This window comes from Protopterus annectens, chromosome 9.part0 (assembly GCF_019279795.1).
Source record: "Protopterus annectens isolate FY-2018-M chromosome 9.part0, PAN1.0, whole genome shotgun sequence".
NCBI classification, from domain to species: Eukaryota; Metazoa; Chordata; order Ceratodontiformes; family Protopteridae; genus Protopterus; species Protopterus annectens.
The window spans coordinates 675,113,938-675,125,072 of record NC_056743.1 but is presented as its reverse complement, the minus strand read 5'-3'; the positions used below and the strand labels follow the sequence as shown (position 1 = coordinate 675,125,072).

Genomic DNA, 11,135 nt, shown 5'->3' with positions numbered 1-11,135 from the left:
TTTCATTCATCCAATTTTCAGAATGCCTGTAGGACTCTTTCCTGGTCTGTCCTTCCTTCTTCAGTAATCAGACTCACCTTTCTCTCTCTCCCTTGCTTTCCTCCTACTAGTATGCAGTCTGTGGATAGAATCTTTCTTGCTTTTTCCTAAAACTCTACGTAATCTACTGCTTTCCCATTACTGTAACTTTTCAACATTTTACTCCAAACCATTATTTCCTTTAATTTAATGTTCCCTGTACTTTTACTGGAATCATATTCCTTCCTTATCAGATTATATACTGAAAGACTCATAATCAGGATCACAATGAATTCTTCCATCACCATGTAGGAGTTTGGTGGATCATTTTTTTAAACATTTTTCACAATAATCTGCATTGTTTAACCTAATCTCACATTTTTACAATATTTTATCTAATAATGTCAGCTTAACTGTTAGTACATCAGCCGTGTTTGTGCTCTCTCTTGTTGCTTTGGTAAGTACATCAATATATTTTCAAAAAAAAAATCAAATTATTTTCTGGAAATTCTTGCCATTCCTTGAGATGTGCAGAAGGACACTTGCATCCATGGTTTCTGGAAGGTGAATATATTAAACCAATTTAAAAGTAACCCGGAAGATTTTCTTCAAATACTACTGTCTGACAGGTTATCCCTTACCTAAGAGCTGATAATGCTGTCTCTGCCATCCAGCCAGGATTGTGCTAAAGATGAGTTTAACATATTGTTCAAAATAATGCAACCCCCCCCCCTCTCCACCGTACTTATGTGTCCTAACTCTAATCCTAACCATGCACATTCCCTTATGAAAAAAAAAAACTTTCTATAACAACACCACTAATGGCACAGATTTGGTCTTGTGATGCTGTTAGGAACTTCTCGTTTTTATTTTTCATTTGTTTTGGTCAACCAATCAAAAAAGGAAAGGGGTTGCTTTTCTTTTTCAGTTAATTGACTTTCATTTTTTTTAGTGTCTATCCACTGTGCGCACACACAGATACACATACACACACACACACACACACACACACACACACACACACACACACACACACACACACACACACACACACTATTAGAGCAGGAATATGCACATTTTCCTTTCCAGCATGGATTTTTATGGCAGGAGTTAATAGCATATATCTTACATGGCTGGCTTGCCTGTTGCCTTTAGGTGGGATGTAATTAGTCAGACACTCTTAAAGAGGGACCTTATACTGTGCCAAATATGTTTTTCTAACCTTATCCAAGATATAAAATCCCTGCATGGTATTGCATATCTATACAGATCAAAAACTTGGTATATTTCAATATTTCACAGTGACTCTATGGGTTTAGCCAGTGCCATATTCCAATCTATATTTTAGTGCCAAAACATTTCTATAGGCCTGTACCTGTAGTAATATCATTCCTTTGAACTAATTCATATTTTCTGAATGTTGTGAGATATTCATAAGCAAAAATTACAGCTGGACTTTGTACTTAATTCCATCACCATTTTGCAGTTGAAAATCCAGGTATCAGAACTGTTAAGATTTTTATAACAAAATTAGAATCAGCATTTCAGTATCCCTGTCCATGTTTCATTCACAGTACCTCCCCTTAATTATGTTTAACAATGCTCATTTTTTTACTAATGTTGTTACATATACAGAACTATACTTCTGTAAACAAAGCAATTCAGGTTATTTGATTAAATTATTAGAAAGTAGTTGCAATACTATCAAATGATACTCACACTGAACACTCATATATTGGAGTAAGATGTTTACGTCATCCTTTTTTTTGCCAAAAACTCCCCAAAAGCTGTGAAGAATGGCAGGGCTCACTTATTTACCATGTGCTACCTTTTCAATGAAAAAATGCCTCTCCTAGGCAATAAAGCAAACAGAGCTATATAGGTTACCCAATTAAAATTAATAATGTTTATATGATTCCCTGCATTGCTTTATAATCTAACCAAACAGATCCTTATGTCTCTCTGTTTTTCAAAAATATTTCACAAGATAAAAAATGTAATAATAATAACCCCAGTGATTCATCTTTGAAGATTAATTATTTTTTATACCACCAGGTACATTCTCAGTGGCAAGTCCCTAAAACAGTTTAGCAATTAAAAAAATTGCTACTTTGGTAAAATAATTTGAACAACAGGTTTCACACCTTGACATCCCCTTGCACACACCACCTTCCTTCTTGTAGCAGACAGTCCAAAAACACTCAGAAAAGTTGTCAACATTCCCCCTTTCACAATGCCTCTTACCAGTCTCCATGTTTTCTCACATATAGGTTTGTTCTCATGATGATGAAAACTGTGGCTGAATTAATTCTTACTTTCTCCATAGTAACCTTCAAATATTACTACTCATTTTATTCACGGTGAATGTTAACACCTTACACCATTCCACATTATGAAATTTCCATTAATATTCTATTTTTGTATTCTAATCACGCTTCTTTTCTTTCCAGATCATAAACTGAATGTTTCGGAGTCAGCACAAAATCCTTCAACTCCAAGTAAGCATTTAGTGAATTATATTTTTAGTATTGTTCATGGTAATTTTCATTGCTTAACTTAATTTTACATTTTTCAATATAATTATCAAATACCTTACCCTAGGTGATGAACATTCATTTACACCTTTTCATCAAAGTGTTTTGCACTCTTCCTTGGATACTATTCCCACTGATGTAGGTAAAACTGAGGACACTTGTAGCTATTATTTTCTGGGAATGTAATGTACTAAACTAATTTAAATGGAAGCTGGATGATTACCTTAAGGCATGATAGTCCGGTTGGTGAATCATTACCAAGGAGGTCAATGGCAAAGAAGCTAACTCACAAATTCAAGCATATAACTGGTATCATTGTCAAGAAAAGTTAGCTTTATTTTTGTAATTGATAAATCCAGAAAAGGACATTTCAGTGTTGTGGAACATGTCAAAACTGTTTCAATAATTATTTCAGAATATAAAACAAAGGATATTGCAACTCATGAAATGGTTTAGCAATACTCATTTTATGGGGCTATGTTATAATGAGGTATGAGGAGTATGGATTAAAAAAGATTCTGTTGAGGAAACTAAGGCTATGAGGGAAGAGATTAAATAAAATATAATACAAAAACTGAGAAGTTGGAAGCTCTTAACTGTGAATAGGCATAGTAAGTTACAAGCAGTAAAAGTTTGTGTAGTCCCTTAAGTACTATATACAAGTCAGGGGTATTTTTTATCAACAAGATGAGTTGTGGACCATAATTAATAAAAAAGTAAAGGATTTTTTTTGGGAAGGAAAGAAGGCAAGAGTTAAGTGGGATAAAATGTTTCTCCCAATCAAGCAAGGTTTTAGACTAGCGGATTTGAAGGGATACCTTAGAATTGTACATTTAAGGCTCATATACATAACACAAGCAGAAGACTGCAAATCAAAATGATGTTGAAATGGCGTGGGGAGGTCAAAAAATAAGGAGTGAATATGATTTTAGATGTAGGCCTTTAGCTAGAATAATAACAATGATACTAAATATTATGTTTATAAAATAGCAGAAAGCATTTTAAGAACTAAGCCAGCATGTGAGTGGAGTAAGGAGATTTTTAGGGTTCCTATTATTTAAGCGAATGCTTAAATTTGCGAACACTGTTTTGTTGAACGTGTTTACTCGAAATGGCAAATGCCATAAGCACGTAACAGCAATTTTTTTCCTAGGGAAAAAAATCACTGACCCTTTTTCGGGACTTTGCCGTTTCCTCCACTGTGGTGCAATCTCGGACTTGGTATATTTAAGTATGGGTGGTGGGGGGTGCGAAGCCCCCCACTTTATTTTGTGTTTTTGTTTTTTTTTTTTTTACGGATCAGAGATTTTTTTTCCCTGGGTAAAAAATTTCTGATCCATTGTTCAACATTTTGCATTTTCAGACTGTTTGAGTCGATTATATAGCATTCGCAATTTCAAGCATTCGCTTATATAATATAGACCCGATTTTTAACAGTTGAGATGACTGCAAGTAGGGGCATATAAAAAAAGCAAGAGGGGTCTGGAATTTATTGGAGAAAATTAGCAAAGGAGCCAAGGTATTGTAAGCAAATAATTAGGGAGGGAAAGGTAATAGAGTAGGATGAGGCCACACAGCAGTTTTGATTGCAGATTAGGGATTGCCTTCCCTACCAAGGATTGATATCAGAGTACAGGCAAAGAGAAATGTATAGGGGAGTGCTAAGCGAAGGATCAGTTCTTGTAGAGTTTTTAGTTGAGTATAGAACAGGGGGTAATTAGTCAGGCTTATAAACTATTGCATGTTAACTATAAGAATCAATCTTTGGAACTTAGAAAAGATTGGGAAGAGAGACTGAAAAGGCAATTTACAAATTATCTATGGAGAACATAAGTATGACTCACAAGTATGCATCAAAAACTAGAAGGCTTAAGTTTTTGTTCAGGCATGTTTGCATAGTTATTTTTATACCCCAAACAAGTTTCAAAGATTTTTTTTCCACTGGTAGACAGGAAATACTGGAGGTGCGATGGGAAAGAGAGGAATGCTTTGCAATATGTTTTTGGGTATGTAGCAAGATGGCAAATTTTAAAAATTCACTACAGGGATGCTTTTTCAGAAAGTTTGGAGAGAGAAAAAATATTATAACTAAAGAAATGTTTGCCTTGTCATGGGATATAGAAACTGAACCCTTGCTAAAAAACAAATACTAGAAAGTGGAAATCATAATCTAAACTTATAATTGAAGTCTTGAACATTGTAAAGAAGATAAAACAATCTAAAGGGGTTTTTAGTAAAGGAAAGAGCAAACTACTTAGAAATAAATGAAATCTGTAGAAACAATGCATGCACAATAATGCTCAGAAGGAGGTGTGAATGTTTAGGAAATGCAGTACAAGTACAATGTATGTAATGTTTGAGTGACTGATAATTGTTAAAAAAAGAAAATGTATATGTATAATACATAAGAATGAAACATGTTTACAATGGCTTGTTTTCTTTTCTGTTAATGTATGTTACTCATCAGTACCAGTATCAACTGCACTACAGTGTTCAATATACTTGAATTTAATAAAGGTATTTAAAAAGAATTACCAAGGAGGTAAGTTTTCTCTTTTTGTCCCCAACCAGTAAAAACACTTACCAAGGAGTTAAGTTTGCTGTCTTTGTCCCCTGACCAGTAAAACACTTACTAAGGAGGTAAGTTTGCTGTTTTTGTCCGCTGACCAGGAGTGTGTTAAGAAAACAACTAAAATACTGTTCAAAAAAATGTTGCTAATTAAAAGTAACTTTCAAATTTGTATTGCATTTAAGGAAAATTGTAAAAAAAAAATGTGGGTCCCGTGGTTTGACATCTGTAGTCATAGACTCTAAGGACTCTTTTTAAGCCCAGGAAGGAAGAGGGGGATTATATCATAAACAGGCATGCAAAACTCGGGAGCATTCTATTCCCCCTGGTAATAATGGGATAGAAAGCTTTGTTGCTTTTTAGAGTATTTTTTCTCCATATTTATTTAAATTAAATTGCTTTAATCTTTGTGTTTTCCCTTAAATATATTGTTTGGTAATTTTGCACTGAAGATCTCTACTGGTTTCCATAGAATAGTTCCTTGCCTTGTCCCTAGACTGTGGAGCCTATATTCCATGCATTTCTAATTCACTATGGAATAGGTGCCTGAAAATGGGCTATACCGTAGTAAGTGTTAGGCTGTTCCTAATACCACACCACCCTCCCCAGGGAGGTATACACAACATGGCTATGCAGTCCTTCCCCCACCCATTGTAGTTACACCAGGTGGAGGGGGTGGTACCCAAACCTGGGTCAGCTAGACAGATGGCAGTCTCTTATGCGAGTGGGGGCAAATCACAGCAAAGTGTGCAGCAAAAAATGTATGTGAAAGTTGCACATCACATATACGCCATCTTAAGAGAAGGAGTGGAACTAATTGTAAATATGATTCATATACGTAGACAGTTGTTTGACTAACAGACCTTGCACTGTCATGTGGTTTTCAGAGGATATGAAGTCAACCCAGATGAGTATCATTAGTTGGTGCATGTAATACTAGTATGTGTAGTGCCCAACTGTGTGCTTGAAAATCAGAAATGTGCTAAGGAAAACAACAAAGATATAAGGTAACATAAGGGGTATTTTGCTAAATCAGGGACACATTTTCAGATTACACTTATATATATATATATATAGACAATTGCTAGAATAACTGGTTTTGTATCAGTGTATGTTTTGCATATATTACATTGATAACTGAATATCTGTCATTATTTTATGGTTGCATTCAACAAGGCTTTTATGGTCATACATGAAAATCACTTTAAGGTGGTTATTTATTATGATCCATGTGACTGGTGGTTCAGGTTATCCAATGTTATATAATATATAGGATTATTCATAACTGTCATTTTAAAGGAGTGGGCTCACATAAACCTGATGTGTGCTAGTTATTAATGTCTGCTGCTGACACAGTCATAAGGCAAACCTACTTTTAAGACAGAAAAGCCTGAATCTGCATGGCTGGTCACTGTCTCCATTTCCGTGGTGATATGAGATGTCAATGTGAATGATGGAATGGGCTCATATCCTATGCTTATTAACCTTCCTGAATCCCAGAACAAGTTTAAGTGCCCACATAACAGATTGTTATTTTTCATTTTGGTATCCCTTTCATCATTTACTTCTGTCCATTCACCCTTTTCATGCACTACAGCATGGCATATTGCCATTGAACTGTACACACTTCTCCATCAATGCAAAGTGGGCACTGGGCTGAAGATCAAATATAATTCTTCAGCTAGTATACCGAATGTCTCTTAATGAGAGAGAGTGGAGTGGAGGCTAGGCAGATGAAGTGCTATCTGCAAAGAGTCTCTTTCAAAGTAGTGTTTTGGAGGATATTGTTCATAGTTCATATATTAGTACTAGGCTAACTGCCCTTGCGAGACATTTTAAGCCTAGCCAATTATCCCCAGTGAGATTCAAACCCTGTACCTTGTGTTTATAAGGCAAACACCTTAATCATTAGGTCACCCTCCCAACTGGTTTGTCAGAATCAGTTCTGCTGAAGATAACAGAGAATGACAGCCCACAGGAACCTTTACAAGATTAGTTTTGGATTGAAATTATGGCAATAATTGTAGAAAATGAGTGAAATTAGAAGAAATCTGCTCTGAGGGCTATAACATAACATATAACTTAACATAACATATAACATGGCATAACATAAAATGCATACATGAAATGGAGCCCTATAGACTCCCTTGTGTTCTTCTGTCATTAACACAGGTACTGTATATTATGCCTCCCATGTAAAGGATTTAAACTCATCCCTTGTATTAGCATTTATGGTATCATTTGTTTTTGCCTTCCATCTAGATACTATTCTCACAAAGCACCTTTTCTTTCTTTCTGCTGTTTGAGAATTAAATTTCAGTTAAGTAAAGTACATGTATCTTAAAGTGAGACTATATTCTGCATTCTGCCTTTAGAGATAATCATATAGGAAATTATTTGCCCCAATCAACCTCCCCCGCTAACCTTCTGCATTCTAATGTGCAGAAGACCTATTTCTGCATGTAAGATCTTTCATGTTCAATATCTTTTACTGTGAGCTGCCTTTGACTCTTTTCTACCTTATTTCTCATCTTCTTGGAGTATGGATGATATCCTCAGTTTCTTTATTCCAAGACAGGCAGCACCATTGTGTTGTACAGTTAGGTCATGCCGTGGGGAGTTCTGAAGCTTGATTACCATGTGTCCATGGTAGTGAGAAAATCCTTCTAAGTGCACAACTTATAAATAAGGGCATGGCATCCAGACCTAAGGAGATCATGGTCCCACTACACCCAGCCCTCATTAGACTAATAATCAAGTACAAGGAGCCCTGCAGCACAGACCTGTCCAGAAATTTGTAACGGCTTGAGCAGCCACATATAATACATGGTGTAAATGATATGTCCTATGCAGATGGCCTCAGAGCCTTGTTTGCGTACTCGGTCTCCTACAGACTACTGAGGCAGCCCAATGGCTCTGCTACACATTCACAAAAAAAAAGCATCAAAATTACCCAATCTAGCAATTTAAACCTCATCTGTGACATAAAACCTGGTGGAGGAGCAGGCAGAGAGAGATTACTCCTTTCTGAAACAGCCTCCCCATTCATATAACAGAGATATTCTATAAGTATATTCAAACATAGTTTGGACAAACAGATGGGACATAACAAATTCACCCCTGGCTTGTCAGCATTGACCCTTATGGACAGGGGCAGTTTGTAAATGCCCTAAGGTACATACATATACCAGCCCATGGGCATTGATAACTGGGAAAATTGGGTATGAATGGCTAGGCTTAAAAGGTTCTATGGCCGTTAGCCTAGTAACCTCCTATGATCCTATGAGCCTATGACTGACATGGTCAAAGGCTAACATCTTAAAAAAGGACAGCTACTTGTGTATCTTTCTCTATCCCTTTCACCATCAAATCTGTCACCAGAGACCATTAATAAAAGCAGATTGATTCTATAGACAACCTCCCACAGTATGCATGCTCTATACAAATCAGCTTTTTAAAGTATACTAGCTCATTTATAATTTCATCTGCAATCAGTGCATCAGTAGTATATATTTTACCTCCACACACCTTCGAGCTGAGCCTTCTAATCACACTACTTACCCATTGTTTCTCCCTTGGTTAGAACCTTACAGCTCAATTGTTCCTTGGGAGGATAAGAGTCTGGTAGACCAGGAGCATGCAACCACCCACACCAAGAATTTGGGTTGCTTTTTATGTCCTAGTCTCATTGCCTATGTTTATGTAGTGACCCATGTAAGTGGACATGCATTGGGAATCCATGCTATGCTGTCCTCACTTTTGGTAGGGAGATAAGCCATCAGAACAAACTCCAACCACCTAAGGGGAAGCACCACCAGAAATTTCTCCAGTTTCCACCAGGGAAAAGATGCCTTGTGTACATGTCTTTAGGCATGCACATCCCTATCCAACCCCCTAAGAAGGGCTCTTCTCATTTATTCCTTTCTCACCATGCCTGGCTCCTACACTACCCAGGTCACTTATCAAACCATGGTCATCTGGGTCATGGCCAGGGCTTTATCCAACTATAAAAAACAGTGGATTATATGATTAAGTGCGGATTGTAAACCTGGTTGAAATACAGCAGTGAGTATTAATCCTATATTAAAAATGACACAAATGGTTTTGAAATGATTTATAACATATTTACATATGTATAATGCATTTTTATATATTCTTTTTTAATATAAATGTTTATACATGCTTTATATGTATATATGCATATATCGGTTTTATAGGCATTTTTTGCTTTAAGTCTTAATTGATTGATTGGATCTGCTTTTTGATTGGGTTGTGTTATTTTTAACTATTTAAATAAAGTCTTGGTTTTAAAGTTGTTTATACACAATATAGAAGGGTATTTCCTGAAAGCTTTTTGGTATTTTAAATAAATCTTTTTATCCAACTCACAGTGTCCGATATTTGGAATTCTTTGATTGTTACTTTATCCAACTATGCCGAGACATGGACAACTTTATCCATAATTTTACTGACTCCACAGACTTACCTGAAATTTTTAAGGCAATCTTTGCTACCTTTGCCCTTGCATGTTGGTATTATAGACCTCTTCTTCCCTAGTATGAGAGATTAGGCTCTCCCCAATAGGCATATAAAACAATGGACAAAAAACTGGAGTAAATATAACTTTTAACATTTTCAGTTGTCTATTACTTATTTGCTCATAACCTTTGGCTTTTATTTATTTCAAATGAGTTACTGTTTTAACAAATTGAAGGTGCCCTATATTTTCTGCCCATCTCTTGTGACATGAGTGATGAGTGTGTATTATATAGGAATTGCCACCTGCTATAATTTAGTAAGTTCTTTAAGAAGGTTTAGAAGACGTTTATCTCCCAAGGTTCCTTTATTATGTGCTTGCACTATTTTAATGTATTTACACCTTCCCCTGCATTCATTAAAATGCCCTACTCCCATGATATGGTATGTTGTGATTCAGAGACACGTTATCTGCATTGAGGAATGACATTATTATTGGATAACTTGTGTGGCTCAGAATCACATTTGCTACCAGAAATTACAAATCCTTGCTGATCTGCATGTCGCAGTAGTTAACTACTGCTCAATTAGGCATTGGCATAACCCCAGTCACTCTCCCATGTAGGGAGTAGTAACTATGAACATGTTGTGGTTGTTAACCAGCCATTCCCTATTTCATAACTGATCTGGTTTGTAGATTCCAGTATGGTTTAGATGTAGTGTAAAGTTAATCTTTCTGCACATGTCCAGTGACACCTCTGGGATTGAGGATGCAATGGTCATTGTGTGGGACAGTTCTTTTCTCCCTTTGATGTAAATGCCAGTGCTGGCGCTCCACTCTCCAGCAAGGAGCTTGAATAGAGAATGCATTCTTGGCCCTATATTCCTCCCCTCCCACCCTGAGATAGGTGTCTGAATTCAGCTAATCCATTCTTCTCCTGCCTGTAGTCTAATCCCCCAACATTAGGACCACTGACACATCTGGGGTCATCTGGGGTGCACTTGAGTCTCTATCCCTCTATGCCATAGAGCCAATATCACAGTTCTATGGTTAGTGTACCTGGTGTGAATTTTGCTGATCCTTGCTTTGGTACAGTAACTTCTTGTAAAATTATCCGGCAAAGTTATTATTTATTTTGAAATGGGATAACTTCTATGGGATTTATCTGTTGATTTTGCAGATTTAGCTCTTTGTTGCTAGGCTGCTAAAATTGGGCATATTGGGTGTTTCTACTCATAGACTATACCGTACTCAACAAGTCCTTTGCCAATGTTCATTCTCTGCTTTATGGAGAGCTGTCAAAAACCAGTCTCCAGTACCTGTTTCAGCACTTAAATCTTTGTCTTAAACAGTTTGGCCTCAGACTGGGGCAAAACACTCCCATTACACACATGCATGTTTGTACTCACATATATACACACACGTGTGTGTGTGTGTGTGTGTGTGTGTGTGTGTGTGTGTGTGTGTGTGTGTGTGTGTGTGTGTGTATCTATAGATATCAAAAACCCAAAAAGAGTCAATAATGCTCTGTCCAATC

General features: G+C 36.5%; 1 long non-coding RNA gene across 1 annotated transcript in view; it reads left to right on the top strand.

The window, feature by feature from the left end:
• The first annotated feature begins 2,466 nt into the window (after positions 1–2,466).
• LOC122810900 overlaps positions 2,467–11,135 on the top strand; it is a 47,024-nt gene continuing 38,355 nt past the window's right edge. Inside the window, exon 1 of the long non-coding RNA XR_006366145.1 lies at positions 2,467–2,516. This is a non-coding gene — a long non-coding RNA (uncharacterized LOC122810900). The remainder of the gene's footprint in view (positions 2,517–11,135) is intronic.